The following is an 8,389-nucleotide window of genomic DNA, read 5'->3' on the forward strand; positions in this document are numbered from 1 at the left end:
AAAATACAAGAAGTTATTCAGGAAAGTAACCCCTTAACCAATAAATACATCCGATACAATAAATGCATACTCCGTAAATAATAATTTTGTGTAACTACATATTACTATGTTAGTACAAATCAACATACATGATACATAGTCTATAATCGAACAAAGAGCAAAAAAGGGAGGAATACTATGAATCTAAACTTTAAGAGTGAAATTTACATGAAATTACATCCATACTTCTATAAGAGCCAAGAGTTTTTCCGTTACTCTATATAACATGGAGTAAAATTTTTAACAATACATAGTTCAATCCCAAAGATCATACACTTTCATAATCATGGAGTTACCCCAACGTAACACTACAAAAAATGCCACTCACTTCGATCACAATCAACCCTTTCCGGTTAAAACCTCGAGTAGATGGAGTTCGCCGTGCAAAGCAGTTTACTTCATCGTTACACTCTCCAAAAAAGCTAACAAAAACACACATCTCTACAAAAGAGTACTTGTCCGTTCTCCGTCTTATGTAGTCCTTGATGTAGAAACTGATTCTGTTTCTTCTATCCATGACAACGTACAAGAATCGTCGTTGTTGTCGTTGTCCTTCTCTATTAACCAACAAACCCTCACTTCCATTACAAGAGAAAAGAACCTTGAATCACTTTCGCAACTTGGTGGTGTAAAACATCTTGCTTTAACACTAGGAACCAACAATGCATTTGGTGTTGATAGCAGTAACACTCCTGATATTTTGCATCGAAAGAGTGTTTTCGGGACTAATTGTTTCCGAAAACAGCGTAATAAAACCTTCCTCAGTTTCGTAGTTGAAGCCTCGAAAGACACCACAATCATAATACTTTTCATATGTGCTTGCCTCTCTTTGGGGTTTGGTATGAAGCAGAATGGCCTAAAAGAGGGGTGGTATGATGGGGGAAGCATCATTATTGCTATATTTCTCGTTGTTTTTGTTTCTGCCATCAGTAACTTCAAGCAGAGTCGACAGTTTGAAAAGCTTTCTAACATTAGCAGTGACATACAAGTTGAAGTATTGAGAGATGGACGCCGCCAATATACATCCATCTTTGAAGTTGTCGTGGGAGATATCGTGTATTTGAATATAGGGGATCAGATTCCGGCTGATGGGTTATTCTTGGATGGATACTCCTTAAAGGTGGATGAATCAAGCATGACCGGAGAAAGTGATAATGTCGAAGTAGATGAAAGGAGTAGCCCTTTTTTGTTCTCTGGCACAAAAGTGACTGATGGTTATGGGAGAATGTTGTTAATTCAGTAGGAATGAACACTACATGGGGTGAAATGATGAGTTCGATTACTCGAAGCATGGATGAAGAGACTCCATTACAGAAACGGCTTAATAAGCTCACCGCATACATTGGTAAGGTTGGGGTACTTGTTGCATCACTTGTTCTTATTGTACTGTTAATTCGGTATTTCACAGGCCATACTAAAGATGAACATGGTAATCGAGAATTTAATGGAGTGAAAACGAGTACTAATGATGTAATGAATGCAGTCATAAACATTGTTTCTGCAGCGGTTACCATTATTGTTGTAGCCATTCCAGAGGGTCTCCCCTTAGCTGTGACTTTAACTCTTGCTTATTCGATGAAGAAGATGATGGGAGATAATGCCATGGTGAGGAAACTCTCTGCTTGCGAAACTATGGGTTCGGCTACTACTATATGCACAGACATAACAGGTACACTCACTCTTAACCAAATGAGTGTCACTGAATTTTGGCAGGGCAGAGAAGTGGTTCAGAATCCCTTCTCTTTATCAAAGATTGTTCTCGAGTTGCTTTATCAAGCAGTTGGCTTGAATACAAGTGGAAGTGTCTGTCAATTGCCTTCTGCAACAGTTCCTGAGATATCCGGAAGTCCGACTGAGAAAGCAATCCTAAAATGGGCTATATGTGATTTGAAGATGCAGTTTGAAAAATTGAATAAAATTTTTGAAGTTCTGAGAGTTGAGGCCTTCAACTCTGAGAAAAAACGTAGTGGGGTTATGGTTAGGATGATGAGTGATAGTAAAGTAGTGCAAGTGCATTGGAAGGGAGCAGCAGAGATGATTTTAGATATGTGTTCGAGTTATTATGACCAAGGAGGGATGCTTGTGAGGTTGGAGGAAGAAGATAATATATATTTCCGGGGAATAATTCAAAGTATGGCAACACAAAGCCTAAGATGCATTGCTTTTGCTCACAAACAAGGAAACGAAGGCGATGCCACACATCAGCTTGATGAAAGTGGCCTAACCTTGTTGGGTATAGTTGGGTTGAAGGATCCATGTCGGCCTGGTGTCCGAGAAGCGGTAGAATCATGCAGGAAAGCAGGAGTTAGTGTGAAAATGATTACCGGGGACAATATTTTCACAGCAAAATCCATTGCTGCAGAATGCGGAATCCTCAAACCAGATGACCAATTATTATATGAAGAAGCTGTCATAAAAGGTATTCAGTTCAGAAATTACTCTCCTGAACAAAGAATGGATAAAGTTGAACACATTCGAGTAATGGCAAGATCATCCCCATTTGATAAGCTCCTCATGGTCCAGTGCTTAAAAGAAAAAGGCCATGTAGTGGCAGTGACAGGTGATGGCACAAATGATGCCCCTGCTCTTAAAGAAGCCGATATTGGGTTATCAATGGGTATCCAAGAAACTGAAGTCGCAAAAGAGAGCTCTGATATAGTCATCCTAGATGACAACTTTGCTTCAGTTGTCACAGTCTTAAGATGGGGTAGATGTGTTTACAACAACATCCAGAAATTCATTCAGTTTCAGCTGACAGTAAATGTGGCCGCGCTTGTAATCAACTTTGTTGCTGCAGTTTCATCAGGAAATGTTCCTTTGACAGCAGTCCAACTGCTGTGGGTGAACTTGATCATGGATACCTTGGGCGCATTAGCTTTAGCCACTGAAGAACCAACTAATGATCTTATGGAAAAAACTCCTGTAGGAAGAACTGAGCCACTCATAACCAAAGTCATGTGGCGAAACCTCATTGCACAAGCCTTTTATCAGATGACCATCTTGCTGATCCTACAGTTTAAGGGTCAGTCAATCTTCGGAGTACAGGTTAAGGTGAAGGACACCCTCATCTTCAACTGTTTCGTGCTATGTCAAGTATTTAACGAGTTTAATGCAAGAAAGCTAGAGAAAAAGAACATATTTAAAGGTATTCTTAAAAACAGATTGTTTCTAGGAATAGTTGGAATGACTGTTCTTCTTCAAGTGGCAATGGTAGAATTCCTCAAGAAATTTGCAGGTACTGAAAGGTTGAATTGGGTTCAATGGTGCGTATGCATAGCGCTTGCTGCGATCAGCTGGCCCATCGGTTGGCTCGTAAAATGTATTCAGGTTTCTGAGACGTAGAACTCTTGCCATAGACCATTAAGCAAACATCGGTGTCAATCTGACTCATGATAAAAGAAAAAGTTTTTGCTGATATTAATCTGAGTCATTTCATATACTTTTTAGTCAGTGGATCTAGAATAGTACAAATTAAGACTTTATGAAATAGTTTGTCAATAATCATAATGAAATGCTTTTATTAAACTCCAACTTTATAGCAAATCTACATCAATATGCAATTAACTATTATCAATCCAGACAACAAAGTGACTTTTTTTTTTCCTTACACCCTAAAGCTTGTATGCATATCATTATGTCAAGAGTTGAGTATTGTAATTTTACACTTTCACTCTATTTTTTTTAAGCAATAGTTTACTTTTGAGTCTTACAAAAAAATAATATTAGGCTGGCCCATCTATTTCATTGTCTTCTTTTATAAAAAGCACACCCTTCCCCTGTTTTTTCTTCTAATTAATTCAATATTCTTGTTTTTTCATCCACCTATTGCAAGTAAAGAAACAAAGGGGAAAAGAGAAGGAAAACAAAGAGGTGGCTAAAGGACAGGGTGAACTCGAGCAGGACCGGTGCTTATAGAGTAAAACATATGGTTCCAAACTTCCAAGTTTGATGTACAAATCATACTGCACTTGTATTAGAACAATAAGCCTAAAAAATCTAACATTGATATAACGGGAAGACTTTTCAATGACTACACTAAAATTGAAGCCATTGTAACTACTTTTAATCTCAACCATTTAAATATTAAAGATTAATCTTGTCCATTTATATATTTGACTTTTACATTAAAATAAAATTACATAATTTCAAAAACTACTTTATTTTAGAAGAAAGGAAAAAAAACTGGTAAAAACAACTGCTTTTTGTTGCTGCCATTGATGCTGTGATGCACGTTCCAAGTATCCAACTTTCAACCTTCAACTTAATTCTCCATTAACTAGATATGGAGATTAAAGTAAAACTGAATAATCAATGGAAAACTCACAATTAAACTTGAAAAAAGGAATCTAGTTTTATGCATTGGTTAGTTGTATACGTACATGGATAGGATTGTATAACCAAAATAATTATTCCAAAATCAATTTAATTATACAAATCCTAATTACTCTCCGTAACTCCCCCTTATTCTTGTACTAATTGAAAGATCAAAAGACGCTAATCCCCAATTCAGAATCTCTCATCGAAATTCGGCTACAAACCTCACAAATTTTGCTTTCGATTGTTTGTACAATGTAGCAAAGTTTTCCCAAAACTCCCCCAATTTTTTCATGATTATCTCCCTGAATTTCTCCCAAAAGCCAGGATTATGTTAAGTGGATTCTTTGGTTATTAATACTTTGCAAAAATTCATCATGGAAGATTTCGTATTGATTTATTTTGTATAGGAATGATGAGAAACTGTTAAAGGAAATTTATTTTTTTGGATATTATTATGGTCAACTTAAATCAACGGTCCTAATTCACATAATGATAATCTTTTGTGTAGATTTTGTTTTTATAATGACTACAATTTTATTGTAGTCATTGCAAAACTGTCCTAATATAACGACAATACTAATTTTGTCAGAGCAGTATAAGAACTTGAATAAAAGGTCAAAAATTAATTATGGCCTGGTTAAATTCGGATCAGGTAAAAATCAAATCGAGTTAAAATCCTATCTAATCCGATCTGTTTTGACCCGAACTGATATTAACCCGACCTGATTTTAACTCGATTTCATGGGGTGAGATGATGAGTTCCATAAGTTGAGATTTGGAACAAGAGACTCCGTTACAAAAACGGCTTAACAATCTCACCTTAAACATTGTTAAGGTAGGGATTGTTGTCGCTTCACTAGCACTTCTTGTACTGTTGATACGCTACTTCACAGGACATACTAGAGATGAGCATGGAATCCGTGAGTTCAATGGAAGGAAAACAAGACAAAGTCATGTAATGACTGCAGTCTTAGATATGGTTTCTGCTGCGGTAACCATTGTACTTGTTGTTGTTCCTGGAAGTCTCCCTTTAGCTGTGACTTTAACTCTTGCGTATTCAATGAAGAAGATGGTGAGAGATAATGCCATGGTGAGGAGACTCTCAGCTTGTGAGACAATGGGGTCAGTCACTACCATATGTACTGACAAAACGGGTACTCTTACTCTTAACCAAATGCGTGTCGATGAATTTTGGCAGGGGAAAGAAGTTGTACAAAGGCCCCTGCTTTCTTTATCAGAGAATGTTCAAGGATTGCTTCTTCAAGCAGTTGGGTTGAACACAACAGGAAGTGTCTGTCAAATACCTTCAGAGTCAATTCCGGAAAAATCTGGCAATCCCACGGAGAAAGCAATCCTTGAATGGGCTGTTCATGAATTGGGGATGAAGATGGACATGCTAAATAACAGTTTCGAGATTCTGAAAGTTGAGGCCTTCAATTCAGAAAAAAAGAGGAGGGGGTTATGGCTAGGATGACGAGTAACACCATGGTGCATCTGCATTGGAAGGGAGCAGCAGAGATGATACTAGCTATGTGCTCGAATTATTACAATCAAGAAGGGATGCCTGTGAGGTTGGAGGAAGAAGATAAAGAAAAATTCCTAGAAATAATTCAAAATATGGAAGCTCAAAGCCTAAGATGCATTGCTTTTGCTCACAAACAAGGGGAGGAAGATGGTATCATGCAGCAGCTTGATGATGGTGAGCTCACTTTGTTGGGTATAGTTGGATTGAAGGACCCATGTCGACCTGGTGTTCTAGAAGCAGTAGAATCATGCAGGAAAGCAGGAGTTAATGTCAAAATGATCACAGGAGACAATATTTTCACTGCCAAAGCAATCGCTACAGAATGTGGAATTCTCAAACCAGATGACCAACTACATGAAGAAGCTGTCATAGAAGGCATAGAGTTCAGAAATTACTCACTTGAGGAAAGAATGGCTAAAATTGACAACATTCGAGTAATGGCAAGATCAACTCCATTCGAAAGGCTTCTCATGGTCCAATGCTTGAAGCAGAAAGGTCATGTTGTGGCTGTGATGGGTGATGGTACAAATGATGCTCCTGCCCTTAAAGAAGTCGATATTGGATTATTGATGGGCGACCAAGGAACTGATGTTGCAAAAGAGTGTTCTGATGTAGTCATCTTAGATAACAACTTTGCTTCTGTTGTCACCGTATTGTGGTGGGGGCGATGGATATACAATACTATCCAGAAGTTCATTCAGCTGCAACTTACAGCTAATATTGCCGCCCTTGTAATCAACTTTGTGTTGGGTTTGAGTGTGTGGAGAACGGTTCAAGAAGGCTAAGGAGGGTGCATAGCTTTGGTGTTAAGCTATGGATTGTTTGCTTGGTGCAAAGCAACGATGAAAAGTAGCTGCTGACTTCAAATGGGCATATCTCAAGATCTAGAAGTGATATTGAGATGATTCAAGTTGGAGTGATAGCTCGTCTCAAGAGCTTTCCAACGACTGGTCATAAGCTCGATTTGGTTAAGAATCGAGGGAGTTATGGCTGTTTTACGAAGACCTGTCTGAGCAGTGCGGGAGTTCGGCCGAACCTATGAAAGGTTCGGTCGAACCTGTTGTAGAATTTCAATTGCAATTGCTACTGCCTCGAAGGTTCGAACGAACCTCTGGAGGTTCGACCGAACCACCCATGGTTCGGTCGAACATGGGGTAGGTTCGGTCGAACCTCGTGCGTGCCCTGTTCCTACGGTTTTGCGACTTAAGCGATGTGGCTTATTTAAGATCGTAGGATTGTTTTATTTAGCCTAGCACTATATATACTCTTGTATTGTCATTGTAGAGTGAGTAATAAGGTGAAGGGGGAAAGATGTAGAGAGAGAGAGTGCCTCATGTAAAACCCAAACACTTAGGGTTTGAGTGTTTGAGAGGGTGAGTTTGGGGTGGGAGCTTTCATGGTGATTGAAAGCTTGTAAACTACATTTTTCTTCATCATATTGTTACTCCATAGTGGATTGGTGGTTTTTTCTCCCGGTTCTCGGGTTTCCCACGGTAAATTCTCCTTGTCTCGTTTATTGCTTGTTTTTCCGTCTTTGTTGTTGTTAATTGTCGTTAATCGCAAACTTAGCTAGCACATTCGTTAATCCCTTTCAATTGGTATCAGAGCCAGGTTTGTTTTGGCGGTTTTTTAGGGTTAGATTGTGTGGTATGGTTGTTGTTTGTGATTGGAAAGTCCAAAGATTGAATTTTTTGATGTTAAATTTTCAATTTTGGTGTTGTGGGTGTTCAAAATTTGAGTCTTTGGTATGGATTTCAATTGGTTGTTATTGAAATTGAAAAGTCTTGAATTTTGTGTTTGATTAACAATGGAAGACGGAGTAGGAGGATTGGAATCTATGGAGTGTTGATGTTGGAGTTGAAGGATTTCAAGATTTCCCCATCTTGATATCCGGTAGTAAACTCAACATCATGAGTGGCTATATGTTGTGTGTGAGGGAGGGCCATGGAGAAATTGTTGAGGGAACTCGGTTGAAGTTCATGGGACAATTGAGTGGTGCCTTGTAACCTTGGGAAACACATGGGTAGTCATGAGGGGTGTGTTCTTTGCGGAGGCATGGCTTGGTCGAATTGCCGTTGAGGAAGCCATGGTTTTGGTGTGTCAATGGTGGAAGATGGCCAGGAAAAGCATGTCAAGTGAAGGGGTCTCACATGGGTTTTGTGAGATGATGTGAATCTTTGCGGTAGGCATTGTTGGTTGGATAGTCATTGGAGAGAAGCCGTGGTGTTCGGTGTTTCAATGATAGAAGAAGACCGGGAAAGACATGCCAAGTGAAGGTGTATCATGAAGGCTCACATGGTGGTTGTGAGTGGTGAATGCACATGTGGTGTTTAGCATGTGTGAAAGGCAAGTATGGGTGCTTGTTGAGGTGGGAGCATGGTAGGAGTGTTCCATCAACAAAAGGAAAATGCCCAAAGGCTTGTGTTTGTCACGGAGGGTGAGTTCGTGTGGAGTGCGGTTGGAGTGCTCGGAGAACTAGAAAAATCCCTTGGATAACGTGATGTTTAT

General features: G+C 39.1%; 2 pseudogenes; both read left to right on the forward strand.

Annotated features, from left to right (window-relative positions):
• The first annotated feature begins 325 nt into the window (after positions 1-325).
• On the forward strand, positions 326-3,381 carry LOC145575227 (putative calcium-transporting ATPase 13, plasma membrane-type pseudogene; annotated as a pseudogene).
• A 1,464-nt stretch (positions 3,382-4,845) lies between these two features.
• Positions 4,846-7,116, forward strand: LOC145574598 (putative calcium-transporting ATPase 13, plasma membrane-type pseudogene; annotated as a pseudogene).
• Positions 7,117-8,389: the final 1,273 nt, after the last annotated feature.

Source organism: Chenopodium album, chromosome 13, assembly GCF_948465745.1.
Source record: "Chenopodium album chromosome 13, dcCheAlbu1.1, whole genome shotgun sequence".
Taxonomy (NCBI): domain Eukaryota; kingdom Viridiplantae; phylum Streptophyta; class Magnoliopsida; order Caryophyllales; family Amaranthaceae; genus Chenopodium; species Chenopodium album.